This window comes from Apus apus, chromosome 10, assembly GCF_020740795.1.
Source record: "Apus apus isolate bApuApu2 chromosome 10, bApuApu2.pri.cur, whole genome shotgun sequence".
Taxonomy (NCBI): Eukaryota; Metazoa; Chordata; class Aves; order Apodiformes; family Apodidae; genus Apus; species Apus apus.
Window position 1 is genome coordinate 20,628,745 of NC_067291.1, and position 15,401 is coordinate 20,644,145.

Sequence of the window (15,401 nt, forward strand, 5' to 3'; positions counted from 1 at the left end):
AGAGACTTAAAAAAGGCTTATGCGCCTATTTCTGGCATTTAAACGAACTCCTTCATGTGCACTAAGAAAATTAATCTGTTCATGATGAGCAAGCTGTCAAGCTCATTATCTCTTTGATTTGGATTCAATCCTTCTGTCATCAGTGCAAAGTCACTGGAAGTGTTGTTGGGGAAACCTGGGAGGGAGACACAGGAAACTGGTATTTGGAACTTGGAAAAGGTGAAAGATGGAGCTACAGAGTGTGGCTTCCTTTGGGTCACTTCAAAAGCCAGGTGAAAGGTGTTCTGAATTAGCTGTCAAAATGCTGGTTTCTGTCTCACCAGTAGCCAAAGTGTCTGTTTCTCAGTCCTTGCCAAGGTCTGTATTTTGACTCAGTGTTTTGCAAGAGGTTTGCTTGGAAATTTCTCGTCTTGAAGGAGAAAGCTGTTCAGCACAAAGAAAACAGTTGCTACAGCCACCTTGTCCTGTTATCAGGGTTAATCAGGAGAGCAAATACAAGTCCCTGCTGAGGAGGATCTCTGTCCTTGCTGGTGCTGTGAGGAAGGTGGCAGCATGGAGACAACTTGTCTCTGGTGACTTGTTCTTCGCGTGCCTCAGCTGCCCTGGAGAGCTGTTGCTGAGGGAACTGTTCTGCTTTGGGAGCAGAATTTAAGGGTAGGGTGAAGCTGTGCTGAGCTACCTGGCTTCAAGTCCTGACTAGTCATCACCTCATGGCAGCCAGCACAACCACACTGCACCTCCCTCCTGTCTTCATTAGTTACATCTATTATTACCTCCTGTGATGGGCACCATAGATAACTTTAAAGATTGAAACCTAAGGAGTGGGAATGACCTTTGTGAGCAGCCCCGGGTCCACGCTGGAAAGAAACAGAACTTGGCTGAGGACTTGGCCTCTTCAGGAGGGAGCCTGAAGCTGTTCCCTTGGGGGAAGGAGAAGCCAGGGAGGCTCCTGCAGGAGGAGCTGGACGTGCCCATCAAGCTCAGCTTCCCAGCAGAGGTCTGGCAGCACTTTTCCCCCAGTGGAGTTGTGTTGGGTGCCACTCCATCGCCTCCCTCGGAAGTCCTTCATGTCTTTGTGTCGTCTTCACATATTTACTCTCTCACACAGTACTGGCAGTGTTTGCTCTGCAAAGATTCCTCCAAGACTCAGCTCAGCACACAATTTACTCAGCTAACAAGGGCTGGCATTTATTGTGGGTCTCTCTGTGTACTTGTTCTTCAGGCTCCGTTGACATTCAGTGCGAAGAGGTAAAGCAAACAGCAGGAGGAGGGCAGCCTGTGCCAGCACCTTTCACAGCCCAGCCAGGCCTCTGCTCCCCCCCAGCCTGCTGTCAGCCAGGATGGAAAAGCCTTTTTGAAGCAAGTGGGCTTTGGGGAAAAAATTTCATCTTTGGCAATGCAGCTTATTTTCCTTTGCAGTGCATTTATTCCTTCCTTCATTCTTCCCTTGGGCTTTGCACCGATTGCAGCTAATGCTTCCTGCCAGGGGGTGGGGGAGCAGCCCTCTGAAATGCCTCCAAATTCAGGTTTCTGCAGGGTGAGGTTTGGGGTTTAGCCCTGAGTTTGTTATTGCTCAATCACAGAGCAATTTATAGAGCAGGGGCTCTAAACCTGAGGGTCCTGCTCTGTGGTCAGCAGCAGGAGTGTTTGCTTGGGATGTGTTTGCCCTGTGCTGGGAAGAGCCAGCTGCCCGCTGGGATGCTTGAACCTGTTGCTGCGGAGAGCTCAGCTATGGAAACAAAGTAACCAAAGGCATGATAATTCATGTGATTAGTGCTTTTCTTCGTTTAAACAGGGCTCATTGCAGGCCTTTCTTGTTCCTGCCAGTGCTTCCATCAGTCAGCAGGATCTTACCACACTTTCAGGCTTGTTTCTGTGATTTCTGGTTCATGTAGCTGGAAGCCTGCAGGATTTCAGCACTTCCAGTCAGCTGCTTCTCTCTGGAAGCGCCGTAGAGCAGTGGATGTCCTGCTTGCTGAGCAAGCCTGGTGTCAGAGAGGAATCTCGGTTTGCGTGTCCTTTAGTTCCTCAGCAGGCCAGCATTTGTCAGGAATACTGAGTTGAATCCATGTTTACCTTTTGAGGTAACAAATTCCTGCTGCAACGGGCAGAAGCCTGCAGCCCACGCTGCCCCATCTTCCTGCCAGCTCTGAGTCGTCAGAGTTTCCTACTGGCAGGAGGTGAAGCCTCTGGACTCTGTTGCTTGGATGTTCTTGGCATTAATTGGCCTCAGTCTCTGCTGAGTAATGAAAAGCAGAAGAAAAACATGCAGGCTCAACCCTGGAATGGCAGAGCTGTTCTTGAACTGGGGCTGTTCCAAAGTCTGCTGTCAAACCTGGGTTGTGATAGGGTACAAAAGTTCAGGACCCCAATCTTCTTCCAGGACCTGTCCTGCCCCTCCGTGCCTGCGGCAGTGAGTCCCTGGGAGGGATGTAAGTACCAGAAGCTGGTAGGATTAGCTGAACCCAGGGAAGTTAACGGGGTTTTACTGCCTGCCTGCTCTTCTTGCCAAGTGCTTTGAAAACAGAAAAAAATTTAAAGAAAAAAAAAAAAAGGTGCCTGCACTCTGCTGCTGTGCAAAGAGCTCTGGCTGGGCCAGGCAGGCTGCCAGGGAGCAGGGGAGGAAGGAGCTGATACGGAGGAGCCTGTTTGCTTTTGGCCCTGGTAGCTCCCGTGCGTGCTTCACCCTTGCGTGCTGACATGCTCCCACCCTGACCCCAACAGCTACAGCTGTTCTCAGCCCTGGGCCCTCCACTGGGGACTGTCAGTCTCCCGATCCTCCCGTGTTGCCTGCTGGAAGCGATTTGCATAGAGGGATCTAAGATAAGGCCAAAAAACCCCGAGTGTCTGGGGGTACTGGAGGCTGGCTGGGGTGGGAGTTCAGCTTCTGCTGCACAGTCCCTGCTGGCAGAGGCTTAGTCAGGCACTTGGTGGGGCTGTGTTGTCCTGGTTGCCCCGGGCAGGCAGGAGGGGCTGGGGGGCAGGCACTGGCCCCACATGTACACATCTGGGCTCCTGCTGCTGCCCCAGCCCTTGCTCCTGTGTGGAACAGGGGGGGCAGGAATTCCTCTGACTCTGAACACCACTCCCCCTGGTGCAGGCTGGGGTCAGAGAACTGCCGTGCTGGGGGCTTGGGCTGCCCTCCAGTTTAGTGGTTATTTTTCCTTCTAATACCCTTTCTCCCAGGGAACTGCTTTCTGTTTGCTACTGCCTTTTGTGGTCCCCTCTCTCTTGTCCAACCCTGATGGTCACAGAGCATGTGCCTGGGGTGGGGGCAGTGCCTGCCGGCTTAGGGTGGTCCCCAGTGGGGTGGCCTCCATCTCCCCCAGCTGCATCCGTGGTGATGGACCACAAGTGGTCCTTAGGGGCTGGCTGCTAAAGCTGAAAGCTGCCACTTAAGAATTTGCAGGAATAAACTTCAGATTGCCCAGAGGAATTAAAACTGGAGTCACTATTCTTCCAAGGCTCGCTGTCCATGGCACAGCATGAATGGCCGTAAGTGATAATCCCTGCAGGAGTGAGGAACCCCCCTGAGACCCTGGCAGCAGATGAACCACGGGCACGTGGCAAAGCCCCAGTTGGCAGAGGGTGTTGGCATTGCATGGGGACAGTGCTGGGAGCAGCCGGGAGGGCCTGGGGATGAGGAACCACCCTGAACCTCCCTACTTCAGGCAAAAGTGTTTGTCTTGCTGGGGAAGGCAGCTGGAGTGAACAAAAGCCTGGTGTCTGGGAGACCTCAGCAGTGTCTGCATCCCACAGACAGGGCTTTATCCCTCCTTCTAAAGAGGGCAGATGTCTCCCTGCAGTGCTGGTGGCCATCCTCCTTCGGGCAGGACCCACATCCTGAATGATAGAGAAGTAATGATTTTTTTCCAACGAGCTGCTCCCTGCTTCCCAGAAATAGCATTTGTCTCCAGTGTCTGCCGTGATTTATGTTGAGTTCAGATGCTGTTAAAAATAATCCACCCGCCTGCTAAAATTATATTGTCTCTGATTATAGTCAGCTTTGTGGACGAAGTGCCTATAAAAAGCTGAGTAGAAGGGTGCTCGGGTGGTGGTGGGGAGCAGCAGTTGGTTTCTGTAGGGAAGATGTTTGTCCTTTGCCTTGGCTGGAGCCACTATCCAAGGGCAGGGATAGTGTTGGCACAGTTGGATCGCCCTGGGTGAGCTCCTAGGGAAAGGCAGCAGGCTGATTCCCAGCTTACCCCTTCAAAGACTTCATGTTAGCTCCTGGAAACTGGGCGTGCAAGAGTTAAATACCTCACTTAACCTGCGGTTCAGATGAGAACTCTTTAATTAGTGTGTGAGGAGTTTTAGCTGGTAACTGAGAAGCCTCCTCCTGCCCCACCAGCTCGGTTGCTCTGGAGCTTTGGATACTTGGATTTATTTTTAAAATACCACACGCTGCTCTTGTTGTTTTATTAGGAAAAAGCCTAGAGCCTGTAACATACAATTCCCTGGGATAGATGGCTAATCCTCTTATTTCTACACATTTCTGGATGATTAAATTGCTGGATTATTTAAGTAGTGATTTGTTACTGGATTGCATCATCAAGGAGATCTAAGGCATAAATATTAGCTTTGGGCTTTTGGCTCTTTGCTGCTGAAAGGGGTAGAAGGTGTTCTGCAGACAAAAGCCAGAGAAATTAAATTAAAGGAGCATGTGGAGCAGCAGGTCACGGCAGAGCCCTAAACCCAGCTTGGCTCACAGAGCTTCAACCTTTGCAGAGAACATGAACAGTAACACCAGCTTTGCCCAGTTAATCTTGTGTCCTGTGGCCTTCCAAGGGGAATGGGCCCTTCTGCTGCTCCTGGAGAGGTTTCTGAACCCTTTGTTGGCTCCTCAGGCTGGGATTAGCCTTTCCCTTGCCTGGATCTGAGTCCTGGCAGCCCTTTGTGCAGCCTCTGTCTGGCAAGGGGAGACCTGGTGGGGTCCCCCCCCCCATCCCCAGGCATGTGGGGGGCCAAGGGGGTTGCAGCAGCAGCTGTGGGGCTGCTTCTCCATCCTCCTGGTGCTGTGGGTCCTATGCAGTTGCTGTCTGCCCCCCAAAGTGCCCCCAGGATCTCCAGCCTGGGGGGTGCAGCCTTTGAGGGGCAGCTAAAAAAATATTGGGAGTGGTTTATTGAGAGTGTTGGGGATGCTCTGGAGAAGGGTGGCTTCTGGAGCACCCTGCCTTCTCCTGGCAGCACTTTCTGCTGACAGCACCCATCAAGTCTGATGTTCCCGGGGATGGGGAGGTGGAAGGAGGAGAGGGAAGGAGAAGGGAAAAGCTCTGCAATGAGCAGCTGGGAGAGACAGAGGGGGTGCCCAGGGGAGCATCTTCCTGGTATGGGTCCCTGCTCAGGCTCTGGGGGTGATGCTGTGAAATGCCTTGTACCTTCTCCCTGCTGCTGTTGTGCCTTTCCTCAACACCAGCACTGACTGGAACAGGCCTAATGAAGTGTAGTCGTTTCACACTCATTAGTAGTTAAGCCTCGTACAGCTTTGGGCAAGGTCCATCAGGCTGACACGTGTGACCCGCCAGGCTGGGGTTGCTCCAGCCAGCCCTGGGCTCAGTGCTGCCAGGGGAGGGGGCTTGGCATGGGGCTTCAGGCTGGAAGCTACAGTGTGAAAAGGTGAGGAGATAAAGGGAAAAGAGGGTGCTTTAAATGTCACCACTTTGACAATAAACCCAGAGAAACTGAGAGTTGGAGCCTGCTGCTGTGAAGACAATAAGAGGATGTGGGACAATTTCTTCCCTGGGAAATGTGGCTTTTGTCTCCAGATGGAGAGAGGAAGGTGAGTGTGTGTGGCTTGGGCTCTGGACTGGTGGCAGGGCTGGGGTTTTTTTTTCCTGTGTGTGGTACACTAAAATAATTAAAATTGGAAGAGGAGAAATTTAGGTGAGACTTTAGGAAGGCATTCTGTGCTGTGAGGGTGGTGAGACCCTGGCCCAGGTTGCCCAGGGAAGCTGTGGCTGCCCCATCCCTGGCAGTGTTGAAGGGCAGGTTGGATGGGGCTTGGAGCAGCCTGGGCTGCTGGGAGGTGTCCCTGCCCATGCAGGGGTGGGACTGGGTGGGCTTTAAGGTCCCTTCCCACCCAAACCAGTCTGTGATTCTAAAATCAACTGATTTGGGTAATTTCAGGGCTGTTGGATGGGTGGCTGGAAATCAAGGAGTGCAGTTGGCAGGGTGGGCCTTCTGCAAGAGTGTGGGTTGCCAAGGCTTAGAAAAAATGCTGTTGGAATCAGCCAACGCGATAATAATAATAAAAAAATTGCACCAATAGAAGTATTTTAAACATAACAGCAGTGTTAAAATGAGTGTGAGCAGGAAGGGGGTTTTGCTGTGGCCTCGAAACCAGAGCGGAGCTGGAACGTGCAATTCCTCTGCTGCTTCAAGGAATTCAGTTGAAAAATAAGACAAAGTAAATATTTACTTGAGCTTGGACTGGCTAAATGCATTATTGCATTGGGAATTCTTAGCTCTGGTAGGTTGATACTTTCATCTTTTGTGGTAAGAAGCCCTGTGACAGCAGGGCTGGGGCACAGCTCGTGGAAGCCGGCACGTGGTGCTGGGCCAGCCTGCTCCCCCAGCCTGCTCCCCCAGCCCCCCAACCTGCCCCCCCAGCCCTTGCTTAAGCACAAAAATCTGCTTTTTAATGAATTCAACCCTCAATGCAAACGAGATGCCAACTAATAAGTAGTTAACTTTATCAAACCGGCATTACCGTTTACACCAAAACGTCAGCCGGGAAGAGCTGCTGGTTGCAGAGCTGGGCTTGGGGGGACACACCAGCTGGGTGGGGGAAATGCAGCAAAACCCAGAGAAAAACAAATGATGCGTTTTTTGGGGCTGTGGTTCCTTGTCTGCTGCTGTTGAGAGGGGTTCAGGGTGTCAGATGTATGTGCAAAGGGTGTTGGGGTGGGGTCTCTCCACCCACCCCCGGACAGAGGAGGTATCACAAACCCCTTTGTGTTCTTCTAGGTGAAGCTTATGGGTAATTTCACCTTGAAATGATGCTTAAATGGAAAAGCAAGGCTTAGCTGGTGGTATTCCCAGAGGTGTAAAATACAAGCAAAGAGGTCAGGCTGCACTATTAGGATTCAAGCCTGGATTTCCACCTTCCCCTCAAGGTCTGGGTTTTATATAGAGATAAAAAAAAGAAGTTAGGGACTAGAGAAGGTGGCCGTGGATCTGGAGTGGAGGTTGAGCCCCAGTGGATGCACGTGCCTCATAAAAATGTGAGAATTTGCAAACTGGGAAGTTCATTTTGAAAAGAAAAAAATCTGCTGTGTATTTTTTTTTTAAATCATAGATGTTTAGTCTCACATATGGAGAGCAAAATCGCTTCTCAGTGAGCACTGGTGACAGTGCCGTGTATTGTCTTGTGACTCAAGAAATGAAGTTACTCATTTACCTCCAGTGTCCTGGCAGGCAGAGGTTAATGGCTGCAACAGGGATCAAGTTAATCCTCCCTCCTGAAAGCACGAATCTGGGGCTGAACATCAGAGCAGAATTTAACCACTTAAAACCCCAGTGGTTCCTGTGAAAGAACAGGAAATAGGGGCTGTGTGGTTTGGGTTTTTTTGATTTTTGGGGTGTTGTGCAATGGTTCCAGGTTAAACACAGGGACCCTGGGGGGGTTCAGAGCAGGAGCCCTGCCAGGGGGGAGAACCTGTCTGAGCTGGGGGTGTGTGTGTGGATTTCTTCAATGGGATTCGGATCATAATTTTATAAGGAATTATTTTCATAATGGAAAATATCCGTTTTATTGGTGTGGGTGTTTTCGGTTTGGGGTTTTTGTGTGTTTTGTTTTGTTTTTGTTGTTTTTTTTTTATAACTGTAATGTGATGTTTCTGGCAAAGACCACCAAAAATTTGGCAGTTGAGAGGCCAATGTTAAAATAAAACTCTCTGCTGAGTTTTCCGTGCTGGGGTGGCTGCCCCGGGGATGGATACATGGGCAATTAGAAGATTTAATGCTCTAATGACCCCGGTGCAAGAAATGTTTTGTGTTGGGTTTTTTCATCTTTTATTTTCTAATAGTTGCTCTTTAGAGCCCAGCCCTTCAGGAAAAAGCAGGTGGGATCTGTGACCTTTCTTCTCAATTTGTAGGGTCGTTTAGGTTGGAAAAGACCTTTAGGATTAAGTCCAAAATTCAACAATAAACAGGATAAATGTCAATTTAAAGCATCATTTCTTGGGATTGGGAAAAAAAAAAACAAACGAACAAAATACCTATGAAGGAGGGAAGAGAGCAAGTCCCCAGCTGAAGCAGGGCTGCTGCTTGTGGGATGTGAAGCCATTTGAAAATACACTCGATTCAATTAAAAGAAAAAAAAGAGGAAAAAAAAATCCATTTTCCGGTTGAGATTTAAAAAAACCCCTCCAACCCACACATTAATCTCATCAATGGAAGTAACCACGTTGGGCCGATGATCTTCATCTTTTATGTCACACCCATCTGGAAAAGTAACTCAGGGGGAAGAACATCAGCCTGGGCTGAGCTGCATCCACCCGGTGGAAAGCGACTCGGTGGAGCTGCAACCGGTGGCCCTTTGTCACACGCCTCCTTGTACCAATATTGACTTTATAACACCTACACTTTGTTCTCTCCCTTAACAGGACAGCTGCTAAGTGCTGCTAAAACAAACATCACATGCTCCGTGGGGCTCCGACAAGGTTGGTAATCAAGCGCTCTCTAATAACCGCTTAAATACTCTCATCAAGCTTGTCCTTGCTGTTTGCTTTAGGACACGGTGTTTTTCTCTCCCTGTATTTATTCTCCGCCGGCGATAGTGGGAGCTAGAGGTCACGCAAAGTAAATGCAGGTGGTGGGATGGTGGTTTGGTTTGCTTTTCTAATCCCTGGGTTGACTCTGGTGGCTGAGGCTGCCTTCCTGATGCGGCTCTCGGAGCGTCGCCGGGTTGTTTTTGAGGTCGGTTGGTCCGCCCTGAACGCGGCTCCTCGTTCCCTCCTGGCTGGTTTTCAAAATCAGACGAAAGGTGACGAGAAACGCGGGCTGGTTGAGCAGGGAGAGGGGGATCCACCCCTGTCTGCGCGCCATTGTGGTCTGCCTTTGCACGGCCTCGAAGGTCAGCAGAAGTTGGACCAGTCATAGGATCAGCCTGGATTGGGTGGGAAGGGACCTTCAAGACCATCTAGTCCCACCCCCTGCCATGGGCAGGGACACATCCCACCAGCCCAGGCTGCTCCCAGCCCCATCCAACCTGCCCTTCAACACTGCCAGGGATGGGGCAGCCACAGCTTCCCTGGGCAGCCTGGGCCAGGGTCTCACCACCCTCAGGGTGAACAATTTCCCCAGCCCTGAGGGGTAAAGCAGAAGATGCTGAGGGGATGCTGACCCCAGCCCCATCCCAGGGCAGCAGCTTCCCTTGCTGCCCCTCATGGGTCCCCAGCTCTTCCCAGGAAGCTGAGGCTTTGACAGTGGTTTCCTGCTTCACTCAGAGCTGCCCTCTCATCTCTGTGCATCTGCAGCTGGGCCTGCAGAGGGTGTTCCGTGGGTCCTGCTGCAGGATGGCTGTGGCTGGTGAGATGTCTTCATGGTAGCATAACCTCCTCCTCCCAGTGACTGGTCTGGATCTGGGGGGCACCCCTTCATAGCTACATCCCTGGAAAGGCATCCCAGGATGGAATGCCCTACATCACCCCCCCTCTGCACCTCCCCTGGGTACAGGGGGGTGATGGAGGCAGATGCCTGTGCGTGGGAGCACCCTGGGAGCAGGGCTGGGGAGGGAGTGGGACCAGTAACGCTTCCAAAAATTGCTGCTGGGAATGAGCCTTTCCAAAAGCTGTGGCTCTTTACAGCATGTTGCTCCCAGCACCAGCCACAGTGACAAGTCTGACACAGCCCGTTGCGTTCTTGGCTCGCTCAGCCCTGGCAGGCGCACCGCCCGGCCCTGCCGGCCATCCCCTCACAAAGCTGCTCTTACCCCTAACCAGGCTCCTCGGATCCCCTGGCCCTGGATGGCTCCATCCCACAGGACCCAGCAGGCTGTGTCACCTGCCCCGCACCTGGCTGCTCCCACCTGAGCCCTGGAAATGGGAGCTTTGCCATCAAACAGCATTTAGTTGGAGTTGGCAGCTCCTGGGGCTCTGCAGAAATCTGCACCTCCTCGTCCCGAGTCCTGCTGTGCTCCTGTGTCTTGTGGTTTTTTGTGAGGATGGAAGAAGCAAGCAGGCTGTCCCACCTGGAGCTGTGGCCAGCGTGGAGGCATGTGCAGGTCTGGGCCTCTTGCAAAGCCACCAGAGCCCAGTGGTTGTTCTCCCTTGCAGAGCCAGGCTCCCCAACCCACCTGCGTGGCTCAAAATGTAAAGGAATGATGATGTTTCCTGAGGTAACCTATTGGTGGGGTGGGGATGGGGAGGAGGGTGTTCTGCTCCAAAGCACCTTGGCTAGTGGAGAGGTGCAGAAGTTCAGGAAGGGTTCAAATGGGACCTGTTGCAGTGAGTACAGAGGAGGCCACAGAGATGATGGGAGGGCTGGAGCAGCTCTGCTCTGGAGACAGGCTGGGAGAGCTGGGGTGTTCAGCCTGGAGAAGAGAAGGCTCCAGGGAGACCTTAAAGCACCTGCCAGTGCCTGAAGGGGCTCCAGGAAAGCTGGGGAGGGGCTTGGGACAAGGGCAGGGAGGGATGGGACAAGGGAGTATGGTTTCAAGCTGCAAGAGGGGAGACTGAGATGAGATCTGAGGAAGAACTGAGGTTAAAGCCCTGCTATAACATCTCCAAATAAAACTTCCCTCCCTTTTAATCCTTGGAAATCTGTTTGCAGGGAAGCTGCCACCTCAGAAGGGACAAACCAGGGGGGTTCCAACCCCTCCCCTTCCACCAGCCCAGCAGCAGATGGATCCAGGGGCCGGGTTGAGGACACAGTGTTTAAATCCCCAGGGAGACGGTTCAAATGGGAAATCAGTGAGTGAAGCATCCGGAGACTGATTTTTTTCAAATTTATTTATTTATTAAATAACTTTTAGGGCCGGGGACTTCAAACTGTTGTCAATATTTCGGCATAAGTGATGGAGAGGATGCAGAGGGGCTGGAGGTGACTGCCTGGGTGAACCTCGGGGCTGGGGGCACCGAGCGTGGTGCTGCCAGCAGGGGCAGCTGCTGACACACCGATGGTTTCCCTGGCTGGCAGAGTCAGCCCCTTCCTTCCAGCTGCTCCTACCAGCAGAGCAGGTTTGAAAGGGGAGAAGGAATCTAAAAGGAAGGTTCTGATGGAGCTGGGCAGGGCTGCTGTGCCACCCCTTCCTGGGGTGGGTGGGCTGCAGCAGCAGGCAGGGCTGCAGGGAGCTGATGGGGAGCATCCCATGGCACAGGAGGGCTCCCTGGGCTGATGGCTCATCCTGGTGCTTTCCTTTCTTAACATCACCCTCCTGAGACCCTGCTGTGGTCGGAGGGGGTCTGGCTGCTGTCCCTGGGAGGCATTCCAGCAGAACCCATGGTTCCTGCCCCCCTCCCAGGGCCTGTTGATAAATAATTGTAATGTTTTCCCACTTAAGTCCTTCTGGCCAGGATGGTGCCCAATGTCACCTCCTCCTGGGTCCTGTCCCAACGCCTCTGAACCCATGACCAGGCAGTAGCTGGCACCCACTGGCAGAACATCCATTACCTTGGTCTCTGCAATCAAAAGCCATTTATAGTAAATGTGTTTGCTTTGTACTGAATTACTCACAATGCTGCCAAGTACAACCACACCAGCTGTTAATTAGAGTTTAGCTTTTATTACCAAAAAAGTCTGCTCTGTTGATATGGAAAATGGGAATAAAAAGTCATTTAACCTATTGTGATGTGAAAATAAACGATGACTTGTTGGTTTAATTAAACAGTCTATTTATCTAGCAGTCAGAGTGTTTGAACATACAGAGGATTATGAGCAGCATTACCCTGGCTTGTCTCCTGTTGCCTGAACGATCTGAGGTGTTTGAAGTGACAGTTACCTGCTAAATGGCCCATGGAACTCACAGGAATCTTTCCACAGGCAGGTCTGAGGTGCTGCTTTGCTTCCCGTGCTCTCTCATGTCTCCCAGCTTTCCTTCCCAAGGAACTGCCACCTCCTTCCCACCACGCTCCTGCAATTCTTCCTGCTGCACAGCAAGAGCTATCAGCCCCTTCCCTGCATCCATATGTGTGTGTGTATATGCTTCTCTGCCTCCCAAAAACATTCCCACTGGGCTCCTTTTGGGATGTCACATGGAAGAAGTCACACTGAGGTTGCCAGTGTGGGCTCTGCCTCATCTTCTGCATCCTGCTCTTTAGGATAAAGCTGGTAAAAGAATTTCTCCATGCTCAGGTCTGATGGTCTTTGTGTTTTGTGCCTTTTCTTTGTTCCTGCAGCTCTGTCTTGGACTGGGGATATGGGAAGAACCAGGATACAGGTCGCAGTGAACCCGGCGCATCAGGACCTCCAGGTGAGGCTTGGATGGCAGGACTGAGGAGCAGGCTGGGCTGAACAGGGGGCTCTGGTGCTTCTCCTGGGGGGAAAATGAGGTCGAGGAGCTGTTTGGGTATTGAAGGGAAAAATGGATCTTAAGGCTTGAGGAGAAATCCAGGGGTGGGAAGGGTGGTTTGGATCGCAGAGGATTGCCAGCACTCCCAGGAGGGAGAGCAGCTCAGCATGGTGGCTCTGGGGACAAAATGGCCCCTCTGTGCTTGGACACTGAGCAAGGCAGGAATGGAAGTCCTGGAGTTCCCAGGGCACAGCTCTCCATTCTGAACTGAGATGGGCAGCGAGGGGGCTGGTGCTGATGCTGCTGGGGGGAGTCAGGCCCTTGGAGTTCAGCTGCCAGGCAGAGCATTGCAAACCACCCTGGAGGAGATGGTGCCTCTTCCTGGGGGGAAGTTCAAGGATCTTTACTCTCTGTGGCAGAAGTACTTTGTTGTTGCTTCATTTTCCTTCTTCCTCTTGGAGAGTATTTTGCCAGCTGCCCAAACTGGAGGCAGGATTCCTTGCTTGCCAAGCTGGGCAGGAGCACAGTGGGGTCCCACCAGGGCTGTGTGGGGACACACACTTCTCTGCTTCAGATGCCTGTTTGTGCAATACAAACCAGTGCCATTGAGACTCTGTTCTGGGGACAAGGGGTTGTCCTCCTGGCACTGGTCAGGGGCTTCTGCCTGTTCCTCCCACTGTATCTCCTGCTGCCCTCCAGCCCCAGGCCATGCTTGGTGCAGCCCACTGCTGGTGACAAATGCCCTTGCAGTGGAGGCACCAGGCTGAGGTGGCTTCCCTCTGTCACCCTGGTCCTGGTTTTATCCCTGAAGGAGCAGGATTAGTGCTGGCAAGATCTGGCACAGGGTATTTGCCCAGGTGGATGTGCAAGGAGAAGCTGGGAATGGCAGCAGTGACCCTTTGGGCTGAAGTTCCACTAAGCTTGGCATTGCAACGCTGTCCCATCCCGGGGAGCTGGGAGAGGAGCTGTTTGCCTTGAGATGGATGTCCCCGCGATGCCACGTGTCCATTCACCCTGTTCCCCAGGCAAACAGGGCCAGCCCTGCTCTGCCAACAGCTCATCAGCCTTCCTAACGAGCAGCTCTGCTTGCTTCTTGCTGCGATGCACCCCGAGCCCCGCCGGGCTGGCTGCTCCCCCCTGCGCGGGGCGCTGGCGAAGGAAGACGTGGCTGGCAGGTCCCTCTGCTGGGGTCAGGCTCCTGCAGCCCCACGGGGGTGGCACGGGGCACACGTGCCCTGCACAGGCAGAACTCCCTCTCCACCAGGGCGCTGAGCTTGTCAGGGCTGTTTACTTACGCTGTAGCACTGTTTGTGCAGTCAGAAGGCTTGATCTCCTATTTATCTCCTCTTAAAACAGCTAGAGTTTATACTTTAAACACATTAATCATTCCCAAGCCTTTAAAGGGCTTTTAAGTGGAGACACTGGTTTTGTTTGCCTTTTAATTTTGATTTCAAGTCTCCCCTCCGAATCCAGCGGCGAGTGCTCTGAAGGACACTGGAGGAGCACGGTCCCCTGGGACCTGCCAGCCCACAAGTGTGTTCCCAGGCTGAAAAAAATACCTCAGGGACTTGTTCTTTGGAGGGACAAAGCTGCATGGGAGTAGCAGCCAGGTCCTGGCTGCTTGGGCTGCTTTTCATCTGCTGCAGCCTGCCCTCGGTGGCAGGTCCCCTTGCAGAGGGCACAGGGCTCCTTGGGGTGCTCCCTCTCCAGCTCAGTGTGGCCTTTTGGTGGGGTGTGTGGTCAATATGTCTCAGGCTGGGGACATGTTGCCAGCTGGGGTCTGTGTGTTCTGGCTGCCAGGGGTGCTGATGCCTTCAGTGGCTGGCTTGGCTGAGCTGCTCCAGGGCTTGGATTTAGGTTTTGCAGTCCTCAGGTCTTATCAATAGTCGTTGCAGTGTTTTAGTAGAAGGTTAGAGATGATCAGGAGAGGAGGCAAAGCACAACCTGTCCAAGGAGAGAATGAATCCTTCTTTGGGGTCTGCATTGCCACTTGGCTATGACCCTCCTCTGCTGCTCTTTTCCTCTTCCCAGCAGAGATGTTAGAATCATGGAATCATCAAAATGTTTGGGTTGGGAGACCTTGAAGATCATCAAGTCCAACCCTTCCCCCAGCCCTGCCAGGGCCACCCCTGCCCTGTGTCCCTCAGCACCATCTACAGGGCTTGGAAACCCCTCCAGGGATGGGGACTCCACCCCTGCCCTGGGCAGCCTGGGCCAGGGCCTGACAGCCCTTTGGGGAAGGAATTGTTCCCCAGATCCCATCTCAACCTCCCCTGGCACAACTGGAGCCCGTTTCCTCTTGTCCCATCCCTTGTTCCTGGGGAGCAGAGCCCGACCCCCCTGGCTCCAACCTCCTCTCAGGCAGCTGCAGAGCCAGCAGGTCTCTCCTCAGCCTCCTTTGCTCCAGGCTGGACACCCCCAGCTCCCTCAGCTGCTCCTGCTCACACTTGTGCTCCAGCCCCTTCCCCAGCTCCCTTGCCCTTCCCTGGACACGCTCCAGCCCCTCCGTGTCCTTCTTGTCCTGAGAAGCCCAGAACTGATCTCAGGATTCAATGTCACAGGCTCTGTGCCCAACCACCCCAGCACAGCTGAGCCGTGGGGTCTGAGCTGACCCCCTTGGGTTTTGGGGAGGGGACACAGGGTGTCCCAGCTCAGTGGGGAGCAGGTGTTGTGGGTTCTCCTGCAGGGCCGCAGCAGTCGGGAGCACTCTGAGTAAATAACCAGCACACTTGTTTGCTTTGCAGGGAGGAAATTCTGCCACAAGTAAGAGAATTGACTCAGCACCCGTTCCCTACAGAAATAATGAGTGGTGAAGGGCTAATTGCTGGGGGCATCGGGCAGGCACACGGAGCCCCTCATTAGCCAGGGGTTGTGACCTCGAGTCATCAGTGTCTGGTTAAAATGCATGAGTGAGGCTGATGGTTTCTGCTAATCACCTACAGGCAGGTAG